At 46.9% G+C, this 17,593-nt stretch overlaps 1 protein-coding gene across 3 annotated transcripts in view; it reads right to left on the bottom strand.

Moving 5' to 3' along the window:
- CORO2A (coronin 2A) overlaps window positions 1-17,593 on the bottom strand; it is a 59,444-nt gene that overhangs the window by 22,621 nt on the left and 19,230 nt on the right. The gene's annotated exons all lie outside the window — the stretch shown is intronic.

The following is a 17,593-nucleotide window of genomic DNA, read 5'->3' as shown; positions in this document are numbered from 1 at the left end:
ATCCTGGTAGCACAGAGCTCAGGAAGCATGAAAGAAACAACACCTTGGGTGAGGAAAGCCTGAAAGATGGTGAGTGAACAAGTCAGTCTGGATGCATGCTTCATTTAGCCCTCAGGTGGTTTAGAACAAAAAAAATGAGCCTAAATTTTGCTCACGTGAAGGGAAAAAAGAGGAAGGAATAGTTACAGTCACCCGTTGGTTTTTTTCCCACTGACAACAACATTCTGCATGTCTGGTTTATAACTGCGCCACAGCCCTCTGACAGACAGCATTTAAAATGGTGTTTAAATGAGATACATAAAGGACACTAAAAACAAGAATCCCTTCCCACAGAGAGCAGTGAAGCTTAATGGCACTGATGTCAACTAGGAAACTACCGGTGTTGGGCAGAAAAGGCAATTCAGACTATTTAACTCCTGCTCTTTCCACAAGACCTAGACAGTAAAAGGCACATGGCAGGGATGGTGAGAAGATGCTGCTGCCCAAAGGAGAATAAATGCAGATCAGGCAAGAAGTTTATGGGTGAAAGAGAGGCCCACACAATCAGCTGGGAGTATGGGCAAAGACTGGGAGAGAGCTTGGTTTTGCCCCATATCAATGTTTGATGTGCGTTTGTTGAACAGTATTATCAGTGATGCTGGATCAATGATACTCCAGTTTGAGAGGGGAACCCAGCCAGCTTTTGAGCTACAGCAAGACAGGCTGCTCACTCACGTGGGTAAGTGATTGAAGGGAATCACGCACTCAGTGGCAGGAAGCCAAGTTTATCATCACCTGACAAGCAGAGGTCCGACCAATTGTAAAGCAAAATGTCCTTGCTGGCACAGTATTGCATCTTTCTGGGATGACTATTAAATCCTAGGGATCTGTATTGCTTGATCCTGGGCAGTCAAACTGGAGCTTTACAAGCACCCAGCAACACAAAGATCCACAAAGCTCAAATTCCACATCTCACTGGAAGATTTGGGCTGTTAATAGTGCTAGGACACAAGTCCTGTCCTATTGCCTGCCTCCTCCCAATGTACTGGCACATGTCAGAGCCAACCCCACCTTGGATAAATACACATGCCTGTAAAAAATTGGCCCTGGTAGATCACCAGTTGCTTTCACAGTCATTTTTCTTGCTCACTTCTACCTTGGCATGTTTCACCTACATTAACCCTGCATTTGTCCATATTCTTAGCTGATTAAATTTCTTGTGCAGGAAACATTAGGTGCAAAGGATCTCTTATGCAGTGAGGGCTACCTATCCCAAACAAAAACAAAGAAATGCAAATTATTTGAAAAAGAAAGCAGCAATCCTGGGGAGCTAATCTTGAAAGAAGGCATGTTCAGAGGCAGAAGAAAAGCTGAGGTTATATGCAACTGGCTAGCTCCCCAAACAGACCCAGGTGCAGCGTTCTCAAACAACTTCACACTCATTACAGCTTTAGTGGTTAGGTTTACTCACACAAGGGGCAGGGGGGGGAAATCACTGTATTGCAGTGGATGGTGAATGCAGCGGTTCCTTCTTACGGCAGGAACATTATCTTTCCAAAAAGAAATTAATTGCCTGGCTGCAAGGAATTTCTAGCTAAACTGCTCTTGAGGTGGGAGAGTGTGTAGTCTGGAGGTTCAAGGCTTCTTTGCAGAAAGGAGTTGCCAAGCACACGCAAGATATTCATTATTGTGATATCATTCCTATGGAGAGCAGGAACACGCAGCAAGATACTGACATCCCATGCAGACTACCTCTAAAATGTTAATGGCGAATAAGGAATAAAGGAAATAAAAGGAATTAAATGCAAGTTCAGGTGGTGCTTAGGAAAGCACCTATTTCAATTTGTAGAATTAAAATTCGATTTCTCTCCTATTTCAATTTGTAGAATTAAGGCTCAGCTACCACAGGAAAGGACTTCAAAGCACCTACAATTCGGACAGCAGCGCAAGATATGACTGGGAATATCACAAAATTGGCAAATCCCAGTGGAACAGTGTTCCTCTTGACACAATTGCAGGCACAGCAGAAAGCTCAGCATTAAAAGAAAAAAAAAAGAAAAAACTCTTGGATAAAATATGGCGAAAAACAGCCTGAATAAGTGCAGCATCAGCAGACTGTGTCTGGTACAGTGGGAGACACTGATCCCAAATAAAGCAGATGCGTGGACATTAGGAAAAACTTGTTTGGAAGGAGTGCATAGGAGTGTTCTGCCCTAGAGGTTGCTCAAGTGGTGATAGGTCTCTGTCCCTCGAAATCCTTTCATGACTTGATTAGTCAAAGCCATATCCTCCTTGATCTAATATTCCTAGCAGTCCTGCTCTGAACAGAAGGCTGAACTGGAGAAAATCAAGGGCACAGTGCCACCAAATCATACTGAAACCTTATGATTTACAATTGAAAAAGTTCACATCTTCACTAAGTAAAATAAACCCCTGTGTGTACAGCCTGCCTGCTACAAGCCGTGCAGAGGACAAGATGTGGTTCCTCAGCAAGAGACAATCTTCCAACAGGCTGTTAATGAGAACAGCACGGGCAGGGGTCTGACAGATCTCAGCTGTTAGATAGTGCAAGCTATGGCACCTACAAGAAGATCCTTGCAGAGGAAAGAGGTCACCATTCCTAGAAGTTCTCCATCAGAGCTCTCAACACACCAAATGCTGTGTTATCTATAAATGCGGGCCAAATACTGAATGTATAGGTGGGTGTATAGGTACTAAAAGGACTCCAAAGACACTTATCCCCAAGCAGGTCCCCAGTGCAGTCTGCCTTCATGCAGCTTGCCCAGATCTGCCCTTCCACTACTATCAGGACAATGTAGGAATGAGTCAGAGGCCACTGGTAGCCCTTTTCCATCAGCAGTCCTGGCCCAGCCTCTTTTGCTCAGCTCCTGTACTTGCATGGCAGGGCAGAAGGGGCGTCTGCCTACAGCTACAAGTCTCTTCCTTGTTTTTTTCTTCAAGCAGTGGGTTTTCCAGTCACTTCTCCTCCCTCTGCCTTCCTGGAAGGAAGGGGTTCGTTTATTCACTCCTAATCTGGTACTTCAACCATCTTGACCGCCCTCCACTCTTTGTTCTGCTAGACGCAATGCCTTATTTGTTCCTGGGAGACACAGTATGACTGCGTACCATGTCCACTCTCCAGGGCTGAATGTGGAGCAGGGGGAATGGTCAGAGGCATGAGAGGCATCTCTGCTCCTTCCTCTTAACAAGAAGAGCAGAAAGCACCACAACGAAGGCAGAGCTGGGTGAAAAGCGCTCATGGCCAGGTAAGGGGAAGAAGCATGGGTTTTACAGCATCTCCCATCCAGGGCTCACAGAACCTGTTGTGGTGCAGTTAGCAAAAAGCCAGGCTTGCCTCCTTACACAGGTGTCAGAGAAGGCAGCTCTGTGAATGCTGTGTGGGAGATGAGGGTCTCCTCAGCTTACAAGTGCAAGATGACGACAGTTTCTGATATACCTCCTGCTCCCAGAAGGAGCTGTGGTGTGGCCTGAAGCACCATGAAACATCTGCAATGCAAAAGTGCCAGATGCAACTTCCGAACACAGCTGCGGTGACACACAGGGAGAGCTGGGCAGCAGCCCAGATAGATAAGCCGGGAAAAGCTGGGCTGGGCAAAACACTTCTCTACAGGGCTGTACATGAGCAGCTCCCAAGCGCCTATTTCAGAAGAACAGCATAATGTTATCTGCTGCATTCCTGTACCAGGCAGAGGTAACTGGTCTTTCCTCTTTTATTCTCCATCCCTGTAAGATTATCAGCTATTCAAAACAGCTTCCTTGCAAAAGAAACAGCTTCCTGGCAGTGAGCAGAGATGGCCACTTGAGCCACCAGCAGCATTTCCCACCACTCATTCTTGGAGGCAAGCCCACCTTGAATCTTCTCCCATCTGGGGTGAGTCCTGTAGCAGAGCAGCCCTCGCTGGCTCCATGAAATTTGAGCTCCCGGATTAATCCCCATGCTCCACTTCAGCTAATTTCACATCAAACTAGTCTGCCCAAGCCATGCTGCATTTAAACATTTCCATGTTCATCTCACCCTTTCCATGCCCCATCCTTGCCTGCCACCCCAACATTAAGAGGCAGGAAGAGGCAGGGGGCTGCAGCATTGTCAGAGCTGACCCTGTGGCCACAGAGACCTAGCTGCAAAATCCTCCCTAGAGCAGGAGGCAGAGGCACCTCCATGGGATTCCTCCCTCCCCATCTTTCCATGGCAAGCAGGAGATCCTGGTGTACAAGTAACTTTTCTCAGTTCTTCCAAAGCTGCTGAGGCTCTAGATGCACTTTGAACCTACCTCCCTCCATTCAAGGTTTCACCACACTGCAGGACCTTCTCAGCAACCTCCTCCTGGTCCTGGTCACACAGGCTCCCGCTTCCAGAGGAAAAGAGAGCTGGACGAGGAGGTTCCTGACAGTAGCAGGGCTACCTCTCCTCTCCCTCTGCTCAGTGCCAGGCAGAGCCCTGGCCATCCATTACCTCCCTGCACCCATACTGTGGTGGTGGGATCTGCCAGGGGGCTCTGCTCAATGTTCCCTGCAAGGGTCCTCCTTTCCTGTTTTTAAACATTCACTTCCCTCTTCTCTGTTTTCAGGTTTTGCCAGTCACAATTATTTGGTGTCCTTCCAGGTTTTCTGTCCTTTTACCACCATCCATAGCACAGAATAACAGACAGGGGCACCAGGCTAAAGAAAGTGACCACTGCCCAAACACGTAGGGCTGGGATTAGGAAAGCTAAAGCCCACCTGGAGTTGAATCTGACAAGGGATGTGAAGGGCAACAAGAAAGGTTCCTACAGGTATCAGAGCAGTAAAAGGACAACTAGGAGAAACGTAGGTCTGCTGAGGAACGGGGCAGGAGCCCTTGTCACAAATAACACAGAAAAGGCTGAGGCTTTGAATGCCTTTTTCACCTCAGCCTTTATGGCTAAGATGGTCCTTAAGGTATCTGGGGCCCCTGAGCCCTGTGGAAAGTCCAAGGCAAGGAAGACACTTGGAGCGCTGGGTCCATTTCTGGGCTCCCCACTACAACAGACACATGGGTATACTGGTCCAGTCAAGGTGCATGAAGACAATGAAGGGACTGGGAGTATCTCTCATCTGAAAAGAGGTTGAGAGAGCTGGGACTGTTCACCTGGAGAAGAGCAGGCTCAGGAGGAGCTTATCAATATGTACAAATACCTCAAGAGGAGGAGTAAAGAAGACAGAGCCAGACTCTCCTCAGGGGTGCCCAGCAACAAGACAAGAAGCAATGGGCACAATCTAAAATACAGAAAAATTTAAATACAAGGAAACACTTTTTCTGTGAGGGTAGTCAAACACTGGCATAGGTTGCCCAAGGAGATTGTGGAGTCTCCATCCTCGGAGGTACTTAAAACCTGACCAGACATGGTCCGGGGCAACCTGCTGTTGTTGACCCTGCTTTGAGCAGGAGGGTTGGACTAGATGATCTCAAGGGATCCCTTCCAACCTCAACCATCCTGTGATTCTGTGATTTTAGGGCCTCTGGATCTCAGCCATGTGTATCTTGTACTGCCCTAAAAGTGCCACTGGCAACATACCAAAGATGAACACTCATATGAAGTGGACTTTCAGCCCAATAAACCTGAAGTTTGTCTTGCAGGCTCAGCTCTCCCATCTGTTCCTCTGACAGGGAGTGATGACAACACATTTCTTCCCCATTCCATGAAAACTGCTGGCTTTTGAAAATGGGCAACCATTTTCAAAACTGTGCAGATAGCAACTGGTAAAAGGGAAGGGGGGAGAAAGTGAGGGAAAATACACCAACATTTTATCAACAAGACAGGACTGGTTTTCATTGCAAAAACTTGCACCATCACCTCCAAGAAAAGGCATATTTGTGCATTTTATAGAGCCCCAAAATTAAATATTTCACATAGTCCCTTAACAATATGCTTTCCCTTAATGTTTTTTAGGACTAATGGGGTTAGCTTTCTCTGCACTGGAGGACTGGCCCCAGTGTACAGAGGGTTCCTCCTTGCACAGTCATGTCTGAGCAGGGTGAGCCAGCATGGACAGAGCCCAAGGTCCTGAAAATCCTGTGTGTGCAGCACCGGGTAAGGCCCAAAGCCACAGCCCAGGGATGCCTAGCTCACCCCTCCTGCTTGTGAGGCAGCAAGGAGCCAGGATGCCCACAGCAGGGGCATGCAGACCATCCTTGTACATTGCTGCCCAAAGGCAGCATATCTCCATCTTGAGAGGCAAGAGGTCTGGGTCCTCTCATCTCATCAAGGAGGTAGAAGATCCCCCTCACTTGCTGCTCAGCACTCTGGTGCCACTGTCACAGCACAGAGACGGATGCTGAACTGACAAAAGGATGAAAAGGTCTGATGAAGGGACCGTGGGTCCTCTGCCAGCGTGGCACAGAGCCCTTTGCATCCTGGAGAAAGAAGGAAGGCAGCATAGCAATCCAAGAATCAGCCTCCTGCATTCCCTCCTCATCAGCCTGACCTAATTCCCAGTATCACCAGCCTTTCTGTGGGGAGAGGTAGAACTGGGATGGAGATTGGACTAGCATCCATATGTTTCTAACCATACAGCTGATGCAAAGAATGTGTTTAGCACTATCCTTCCCTCACCCAGCTCTCAAAGACCAAGTCCTGGAACCTTGTGGTTGTCACTCCCATCTCTTTCAATAAAGAACACTAAGGAGATTTTTTTCTGAAACTGCAAAGAGGTCCTGGAGTAGGGTAGGAGAGAACCCTGCAAGTACTCCTCAGATCTCTGCTTACCAGGTTGCAGCAGGCAATCAGCACAAGCTTTTTCAGGCTGGACAGTGTTTCCTAGACAGCTTCTGCCCATTGAGATGTGCAACCCTAGCACTGGGAGCACTATCATCTCATGAAAGAATATGCAGTGCTCTATACGAAACAGAGTAAAATGCATCCATTTGCTTCATAGTTCCTCACTGCTGGCACAAAAAGAGGAAGCAGCTTCTCTGCCTAAGTAGGACACTGCAACTGCAAGAGATATAGCAAGGACATACAGATAGTTTTAAACCAATTCCCTGAAGCCTCTCGCAACAGGCATTTCTAGGTGCTTGGCTCTGAGCTGAAAGAAGCAGGACACAACGTGGACTACCCTGAGAGACAGATCTGATCATGTGGAGAGCCTCAGCTACAGAGCAGAGGAACTTTCATTCAAGCTGGTCTCAAAATAAAATGATCCTTATCTCTTGTCCAAGGTCTAGAATACAGCAGAAGGAGGCAGAGAAAGTTAGATCATGGATGCAATTTCTCCCACCTGCTAAGAACAGAGGTCTTGCTAAAGCTCCCTGACTGTAAAAACTTTGTCTGGTCCAGTCCTTTGCAAGCAGTAGGGATTCGGACAACTGGCCCAGCATAATGGAGGGTAAGCAGAAAAACCTCTGGAGATGTCTTCAATGTACAGCACAGAGTGCAGGATTCACTGAAAAATGGGCCTGCAACTAGCCCTACTGCTTCTGTCTATGAACAGGTTAAGTCACAACTGCAGAGTCACAAACAGTTCATGCAAGGAAGGCCAGAAGAATTGATCTGGAAGTTTGCTGCTTACAAGACCTTTTGTTGCAGTAGCATTTCTCAGCTCAGTGCTCAGAATGGGTGGGATTCTTCTTCCTGGCACCTGAAAAGGTGCCCAGAAAACCACTGGGGTACTTTGATTCCCGCAAGCACAGCCTCCTCCCCACTGTCACGCTTACCAGAGATGAACATGGAAATGCTTCTATGACCTCTAAAGAACAGACAGTTAAAGATGGAGAATCCAGGTCCACCATGATGCAGCAGCACTGAAGGGACTTTGCTCTGCTTTAGCTCCGACTCTTTTACGAGGTGGTTTATGACACGTGAGGTTTTCATGACTCGTCAACAAAACCTGACTGCAAAGGTCCTAGCTCCTTGCCAAAGGTGTGAGCTCCTAAAAGGGCTGTGAAGTCTAGAGATGCCTGCAGCACTCAGAAGCCATCTTCTGAGAGCTATGCTGTGGCATATTTACTACTTTCCAGGAAATGCCAGGCAAAACAAACAGGCATATGCATGTCCAACTGACTGGACATGTGCTTCACCATAGGCCAGCATGTTCCCGCTTGCCCCATTGCATCCCACTTACCCTAGGATTACAGGTTTGCCTGCACTGTGCATGGATTTTGTGAATTCTGAATTAATTTCTTTTGCTCCTGGACATAATAACCACATGGAAAACATGAAACATGTTTGAGTAAACCCAGACATATGGTAGCCTAATCCAGATGGAACTGAGAGCACCTTCTCCTCTGGTGCATGGTATTTTGTGAAAGAGTCACAGCAGCAAGGTCAGCCCTAATAGTCTAGAAACTCAAGACACTGGCAGCACTTTATTCTGCCTTTTACCATCTTCGATATCCTTAGCATCAATAGTGCCAGGAGCTGGAGGGCATACAGACCAGGAAGTTATTTTCCTTATACCCTGAGGAAGGCCTGAAGGAAGATGGATGGGCACCTTATCTCCTGGAAATACCAGTTCTTGGGTGTGGCTCCACACACTGCAGTGAGCTGATCTTTCCAGCACACACACACTCCTGGCCTATTTGTGTTCTGGCACTTTCAGTCCCATCCCTGAGCTGCTTTCTTTTGCTCAAAGAAAATTAACCCAGGGTGAGGAGGTGAAATTTAAAAAAAAAAAAAAAAGAAACCCTACAACAACAGAATAAGGCACTTGAGCAGAATCACATCATGAAAAGTATCTGATGTGGGTTAAACTGAGTAGAAAAGGATGGGGGTCACATCACAGCTGGAAGCAGAGGGAACTGGAGTGTCTTTGGCAGCGATGAGATCCCCTCAGCTCACCCAGGGAGCTGCTGCCAGGCATGATGGCGTTGCTCCAGGAAGGGAGGAATAGCTGCGAACCAGACCTTGCCTCGTTCCTGGGTGAATAAGCACGCATATCTCCAGCAATGGCTGTATGTATATCACAGGCTGTGCTGCACCCAGTTGTGGCAAGGAGGAATTTTGACTACATGGAGATCTGATGGGAGATGGGTTTGTAACCTGGCCTAGAAGTTTGGGGGCAGGAAATCCCAATTAGCATGCCTAGCTCCTATATTGCACACTTTTCAGTGTGTGCCAGCCTTCTGCACTTTCCCAGTCCCCAGGGACCAGCAAACTCCAAAGGACGCACCATCTGCCACCCAGCATCTACTACCATGTCACACACACAAAATGTCACAGAGGATCCCCACTGTGGGAGGGGAGAGGTGACAGCAGAATACGTGGGGGCCAGGACCTCTATGCATCCCACTGCTGGCTGCCAGGAAGGGCGCTCATTTTCTAATTCCAGGTGCACAGAGCAGAACTGTCAGCTACCAGGCCCCCATCTGCCAAACAGATGCCAAGAGCTAAGCACACATGACTCTTTCTGGAGCAAAGAGTGTCCACTGCCATCCACCCTGATTCAGCAACTGTCTTAGTGTCAGTGACAGTTTTCCAATGGCTTTATGCAAGGGGAAAGGCTGAGCAATCCCATCATTTACCAACCTGGATGTTCTCTGTGTCTTTTCTTTCCTTCCTGCTCTGAAAATACAAGCAAGGAATGAGGTAGACTGGCTCTGTGCTGAAATATTTAACTGTGGCATGAGCTATCTGCATTTCCAGGTCAGAAACAATACACAACAAGTATGCAGAGAGGATGATGCTGGACTGCATGCTCCTGCCCCACTCCACATGCCTGCACTGGGATTTCAGTTCTGCTTGTGTTTCCCAGCAGCAGCAACATGAAGGCCAGACAAAAGACTTCAGCACTGGGCACTGCTCTTAGGAAAGGTGGCAGACAGTTAGAGGTGAATTCAGTGGAGAGTTGTAGACCAGTGATCAAAACTGCGTGATCTGCTAAGAAATCCTAAAAGCTTCAGGGTGGAGATGATGGAGGGAAGCCATGACAGTAGACTTCAAACACGGAAAAAGTTGCTACAAAGAGGACATAAATCGTCTGCTTTTAAAGTCTAGGGGAGACAGAGAGTCAAAAACATGTGTTTTAACCGCATCAGAGAATTCTCCAATTAGGCAGCAGTAAAACTTTCTAACAGTCACAGGAGTGGGAGAGGGAAAGGCATGAGTCTCCATCAGTGGCATTTCCCAGGCAGACTTGATAAAAGCCTAGCAATGACAACAGAGCTACGACTGACCTGATTTGGACAGGAGACAGACTCACAGAGCTGGAACAGAGAAATCACATAATACTGTGATTTCATGTGCAGTAAGCCTGCTATGTCCGGACTGTGGCAGGGCTACACCCGCTCATACTGGCTGCACTAACCCCCTCAGCAGGGCACCCAGCATCTCCATTTTAAGCAGTTTTCAGTTGCAATGCTTAGGGTCAGAATTGCAATTCTTAACATCCAGGGCAAAACAGCTGAATCAGATAAAGCTACTGCAGAACAATCTGTTTCATTACGGTACCAAGAGCCATGCTGCAAGCCAAGCTGTTTAGCAGTGGCCATCATTCCTGCCTTTAACAGGTCGGAGTAGCACCTTTTGAGGGTCACTATTAAGAGTGGTATAGTGATAATGAAAGCCAGAAGTTTAATTTGAGTTCATTTGTTTGATGCAGCTTTTGAGCCGAAACCTTCTCTACTGCTCTCATGAAAACAAGCAGGCCCTATTTCCCTGAGATTAACCTCAGCAACTGTATGGGAGGTCCTTTGCAAAAGGATGTGTAGAGGGAAAAGACCATCCCATCCAGATGCAGAGCTGAAGATGATGGTGACCAAAAGGGGTGGGACCTCCAGAAGCAAAGATCAGATGACATCATGGAAAAGGAAGGAAACCGAGGCACAAAAGCATTCAAAGTGGCACAAAACGGCATCTGGAGAACTCACAGGAGCTGAGTAAGTCCAGCAGGCACAAGAAACTTCTCCTCTTGGCTGGACCACCTGGAGTTCCTTCAGGGAATGTGTTGGAGGTCTCTGACTACAGAAAGTTTTTCAAGCTAACCAGGCTGGAAACCACCTCCCAGAGCTGCCCCCGGGGCCATCCCAGCACCCATCTGCTATGGGACCAGGCTCCAGACATGAACTACGCCTCTCTCTCCACCTTCGTGCACAGCGCATCCAGGGGCCTGGCAGCACCCAGCGTGTATCCACCCAACAAGCATCCATCAAGACACAAGTCCTTCAGCCCTTCTGTCCCCAAGTCAACACATACTAATGACTCAAGGCTGTAGAGGGAGGAGGCTCGCTACTGACTCCAGTGATACAAATGGGCGTCCTACTCCACCAGCTATAAGATCACCTTTATTCAAAACCTTTTTTACAAGTTTCATCCAAACTAAGCCTGTCACTGCCTATAGAGCATCACTTTAGATGAGAGGTCCCTCACAAGACTGTATTACAATCCCAGTATAGAGCGAGGCACATAAAGGCTGCATGGATTGCAGAAGCAGCATTCAATTCAGCCAATGAAGACTTTCTAGGCTGAGTAACAGTTTGTAAGCTCTAAGAGAAAGCTGTCCAGCTCTGCCTGCCTTCAGGCAAGCAAGGGGAGAACCGACTGCCTGTCTCTGTCCCGATCTCAGGACTATTGCAGTAATCAAAGGACAGCCAGAGCTGTTTTCTGGAGACCAAATATGGCACAGCATCTCCTGAAGGGACAGACTTGCATCCTCTCCCCATCCAAACACACACCGAGCTGCTCACACTCCTCAGAACACCCCATGCCTGGGTGAGAGCCTTCCAATTCATCATGCGTAACATGGATGATACATACACTTCACCAAACAATTGTTTTCTGTTTTCCTGGGTTGCTAACCTCTGAGTAGGGTACAAATACATGCCAATGAATTAATAATGGTTACATTTGCTTCACGCTTCCCCAGTTTTGCACAAGAAGTCTCTCTTCTCCTTGAAACCTGTGCTCCGCATGGCCTGTGCTGCACTAGTGCATGAAAGCTGCCCTAGCATCGGGAGACATGGGCTGAAATCCAGCCATACCTCTGAAGACCTTGCCCCCATGCACTCCTGGGGAGAGCACATAACACGACAATCTTCCGAAACACTTCCAAGTACTGTTTTCTATTGTTCATGGGCAGGTTTCCAAACTCTGCCTATACCTCACCTGCCACTCTGAAAAGCACTTCAGATGTTCAGGTGATCCAGCCTGGCAAGCTGGATTCTCTTCCTCCCCTGTCCTTATTGACAGGGAATCAAGAGAATTTACAGTTCGGAAGGACTTTTCTGAGGTCCTAATCTCTTGAAAGTTAGTGATAATTTGAAAAGCAGAGGGACCAATAGAAAAAAATAAATTTACCCCTCATTCCTTCTCTCGCATGCAGGGTCAAAAAGATACAGGGGAGAAAGGAAGGAATGCAAATGCTAGCAAGGGGGATTCTGAAAGTTACAATGAACATTTCAATCTGAAATGCCATGAAAACGTTTAATTTCCCTTTTCATTTTCTCTTTTGGAATGCTAAACTTGTATTGCAAAGGTAATGCCTTTTCCCTTTCAACCTCATCATTTTTAGGTGATGTTTCTATGGCCAAAAAACCCATAGGGCAGCCTTGCTAGTCTCTTGAGAGCACTGTTTGCAAGTATCCAAGGAGAGTGCCACAAGAGATTCAAACTTCCAACTCCATGCAAATAGGCAGACTGAAACCGGCACAAGGATACACAGCTAGAAGGCTCCAGAGACACACATCCTCTTCTCCATCCTGTATCAGCAGTCCATGAAATAAAATCTTTACATAAACTCGGATCCAAGTAATAAAATCAAACAAAAGCAAGAATCACTGGCCTTCCCGAAATCTGCCTAGAGCCATGATTTTCTCTGTCCCCTTCTCCCCTACTGTCTTTATCTCAGTTTCATTCACCTTCTCCTCCTCCTCTGCTGCTGCTAAATCCTCTCTCCTCTCCTCCCTGTCCTTTTCTTCCACACTGCTGATGCTCTCCAAATTCACCCCTCCCCATCCAAAAATGAATAATGTAACTTGCTGCCAAAAGACAAGAAGAGTCACTCTGGGAGACTCGAAAAGCCCTTTCAGCTATCTTGTCTCTGCCAATGGTAATTAGATAATGCTTAGAGCCACATGACAAGAGCAAGATATACACGAAGTCAGCTTCAACATTGCCCTACAATGAACATCAAGTTGTGCATGGGAAATAGGAGAGACATTCCCATTCCTAATACCCTAGACCTTGTAGAAAGGAAGCAGTTAAATACATGACTTTAAATAAGGTGATTAATATATCATGAAGTACTGCTGGGTTTCTGCCTGAGAGCCAGCTACATGCACTGTAAATTTCATGACATGACTCCATACGGAGCAGACTGTACAAGAGAGTTCCATAAATAGTACTCCCCCTCTCCTCACTCTGCTGTCCCCACAATAGATTTATGTTGAAGCAGAAAGACATCTTCTACCTGCTCTCAAACCAGGCTTGTGCACACAGGCAACAAGATCTTGGCCTCTGTGTCTCCACTTTAAAGAGATTGTTGGCCCCTCTTCTGATCACAGAGGCATGCTTCTTGCTGCACCTTGTTGAATCTCAGGCTGCTCCAAAACTTTCTGCTCTTACCTAGTAAGCATCAGGGTCCAAATGAGGAGCAGTGCAATACATACATCAGGTCAGCAAGGTCAATATTTCTTACACCTCCTGCAGAAGACATCTGTCACCTGGATATGGTACACTAGCAAGACTCACATACCAGCACATTTCACTGGGAAATGGCTGCTCCTAGCAGTTAACTAACCAGCCAAACCAACTAAGTCCCAGGTCCATCCAGCTAGACTAGGACAGTTTTAGCAAAGACAAATACATCACATCATTATATTTACTCTGAATAATGCTACTAATGCTTCTCCCACAGGGCAAAGATCTCTATCCCTGAGACCCAGTACTGCAGGCCATTTGCTCTGATACACCCTGCCCCTGCAGTTAAACAACAGCATTCAAAGTGACAGGCATTGAAAAAACAGCGTGCAGAAGAACTTCTCACTTCCAGATGGCTTTAAAACTTTGAACCTCACATTGCTCCACATGCATTTCTCCCCCTTTCTTCTTGCCTTATGCAGAGAAGAGGTTGTTAGCTGCAACCCTGATAGGAGCACAGCGATCACAAAACAAGCAAGCAGCAAGAAAGGTGTCTGCTTGTTGTGCTAGTCTGCAGGTGCCACTTTCTAGCTACAAGCAACCAGTGCTGGATTTCCCATCCCATGTCTCCTTGTTTGCCACCAGCTTTCATGACAATGAAAAGGGCTTCGTTAGAAACAGCAGAGTGGGCAAGCATGTTCCTCTTACTAAATCAAGTGTTGTAATAAGATACAATTATGCATGCAAGTAGCAAGCACTCATCACAAGAGGGTTTTGGAAGACGGGACAGACTCTCTCATGCTTACACAGACTTGGACATGAGCAGTCAGTCCATTGGAGCACGGTCTGGTCCAGCCATCATTCATTCTACCTGACAGAAATATTATTCCCAGGTGATTTCACCAGAGCAGTCACCTCTTCACACCTCACCCTGTTCCCACCCTCCTCTTTCCCTTTCATCAGAAGCAGCAGTAAGGGATAGTTTTATCACCAATGTTAGTGAACAACCCTCTGGCTTAGAGCAAGGCCACCCCCAGCAATACATCTATGGCTGCAGCTTCCTCCAGCTACACCTTGCAAACCCCCAGGAGGGAGACCCCCTCACTCTCCTGGTGCCTTGCACCCCCCTCTTTAGGTCAACCTACCCCCAGAGACTTCTGCTTAATGGTCTCCATGCATGGCCTGGAGAACCAGCAGAGCAGGGAGTACTTTCAGAGACACCCACCTCCTGCCCCCAGAGAGGACTCACCAGCAGCCTGAGGGAAGGCTGCTGGGTTGGACTTGAAAGTCTCTTAATGACAGTGTCACTAATGACATGGGTGTACTCATAAACACAAAGTCCTATGCACCACTGGGCAGATGAAGAGGAGTCCCTGGTTTGTAGCCTGCAGAGAAACTAGAGGAGACCCCCTCAAAATATCAAGGGAATTACTGCGTTGTCGATCTGTTGCAAGAGCAGGTGAAGGCTTTGCCAAGACACTCCTTTGCTCCATTGGTTTGGGACCATCCTCATCTCATCCTATTAGCAGCTCTTGCTTCCCCATGATGAAGGCCTCTATCACAAAGGCAAATGTTCCTCTCTCCTGTTCTCTCCAGCTCGGTGACACCTCATTTATAACAAGCTCTTCCCAAGAGAATGCACATCCACAAATCAAAGCCAAGCCCCCACACAGCTATCCAAACCTTGTATTTAAAGGGTCATGCTGTCCCTTCTCATTTTAAGTGTTCCTTGCCTTGGGGTGTGAGAGTTTTTGGGTAAGGCTGTATGAAATACACTGCTGTCACTAGGGAGGAAGTATTGCTAAGAACTGATCACGGAGATGAACATTTAACAGGTTATCTTGTCCCCAACAACCACCACAGCAGGCAGTGATACTACATGGGCCATCTTCTAGGTGGTACCTAGAAGTCTGCTTGCTGACACACCAGGTGTCGTAACAGATCTCCAGCATTTCAGCTCCTTTCTTACAGGAAATGTAAACCTTTTCTTTTGGCCAGAGAAGGCAGAAAGTCCAAACATTAACTTGCAACTATCTTTTGACTACGTAGTTCCAAGCACATATGAGAAAGCTTGTTGCAAAGGGGCAACAGAAGAAGCAGCTAAAATTGTTAAGTCCCTGCAGGCGGCTTGGAAATATTCAAGAGCACTATGCTGGGAGCAAGAGAGGTTGAAGTTGCAGCCAAATGAAGAAAATAGAAAGGGGCTCCAAGTTTAGACAGATTTAATATTAAAAAGCACAAATAAGAGGATGAGGAACAATTTCTAAATGGCACAAAAGCTACTAAATTCTCTCTCAAGCACAGCCACAGCAGGATTTTCAACATTTGTCTCCTCCAAGTTCATAATGGTCCATCCCAAAATGCAAGAAAAGAAGGAAAGGCAGCATGAGACCTGCATGGATGAACCAGGACATCCTCACAGAACTCAACCATAAAAAGGATACACACATGAGGTGGAAGCAGGGACAAGTGTCCTGCGAGGAATATAGAGACACTGTCCAAAGATGCAGAGCTGGGCTTAGGAAAGCTAAAGCTCACCTGGAGCTGAATCTGATGGGGGCTGTGAAGGGCAACAAGAAAAGTGTCTACTGGTACATCATCAACAAAAGGACGACTAGGGAAAATGTGAGCGTGCTGAGGAATGGAAATGGGGACTTGGTGAGAAAGGACATCAGAAAGGCTGAGGCATTGAATGTCTTCTTCACCTCAGTCTTTAGTGCTAAGACCAGCCTTCAGGTATCCTGGGCCCCAAGACCTGTGGAAAGTCCAAGGCAAGGAAGACTTACCCTTGGTGGAGGAGGTCAGGGAACATTTAAACAGACTGGGCATGGCAAGGGCCTGATGGGATGCACACAAAGGAGCTGGGGAAGTTGGCCCATGTTGCTGAAAAGTGATTCTTGGTTTTCTCTGAAAGGACTTGGCAATCCCTGAGGACTGGAAGAAAGCAAACGTCACCCTTATCTGCAATAAGGGTAAGATCGAGGATCTGGGGAACCACAGGCAGGCCCTTCAGCCTGAGCTTTATCAGGCAGTTAAATGTAAGAACAAATTTTTTTACTGTGAGGGTGGTCAAACACTGGCACAGGTTCCTGAGAGAGGCTGTGGAGTCTCCATCCTTAGAGATACTCAAAACCCAACCAGACAATGCCCTGAGCAACCTGCTGTAGTTGAACCTGCTTTGAGCTGCAGTTGGACTAGATGACCTCCAGAGGTGTCTCCATCCTCAGCCATGCTATGAACCTGTGAAATCTGCACAGTGATGTCTAGGGAGAGCATCCCAAGCAGGTACAATGAAAGAAGACCAGAACTTTCCATGTGTGTTCAGCATGAAGGAGATGAGAGAAGTTCCCATTACACAACGCTGCCTGCCAGGGACTCATCAGACAGGCCATGCTCAGAGGAAGAAAAATGAGCTGCAACTCAACCAGCTGACTTAAAGCAACAAAAATAGCTGGACTACAGTGTGCACTCTTTTATTTAAATCCAACCATATGAGGAAAGCAAGAAAGCAATGTTAGAAGGTTTTCAGGGGAGGCTGGGGAAAGGAAAATGGCATCAAAGAAGTAAAAAACAGAACAAAGTTAGCAGATACGCAGATAAAAGTGAGATAGATGAAGAGTCAGCACAGCTTTTGTAAAGCCTTGCCAGGCCTCACAAGCCAAGCTGCACTAACAAAAGCCAAAATGCCTGCGACACAGTGTACTCAGTTTCCAGTGCTAGCATGGTTCCTCACCACAGTAATAAGGCAGCATCAGGTTAGCAAGAAGGTCTTCAAATGGATAAGTGGTTTGTTAAAAAAGGAGAAATATCTACTTTTTGAGTGCTGTAGGCTTAAGTTCAAAATAGACTCTCACCACCCTATTTATACACCTACATGGCTCCCAGGAAGGATAAATTTGTGGAACAGAGGTAGGTCATCACATCTTTTTTCCTATTCTCCGCATTCATTTCTCCACCTCTTTCCCTAATGATCTTTTTCTAAAATTCTCCAGTAATGGACAGACCATCATCTTCCTGTGAAACTTATCCCAGCACTCAGCTGCCTTTACAATTTCAAAGCTTTT

This window comes from Grus americana, chromosome Z (genome assembly GCF_028858705.1).
Source record: "Grus americana isolate bGruAme1 chromosome Z, bGruAme1.mat, whole genome shotgun sequence".
Classification (NCBI taxonomy): Eukaryota; Metazoa; Chordata; class Aves; order Gruiformes; family Gruidae; genus Grus; species Grus americana.
Note: the sequence above shows the minus strand (reverse complement) of the source record. Positions and strands in the feature narration are given on the sequence as shown.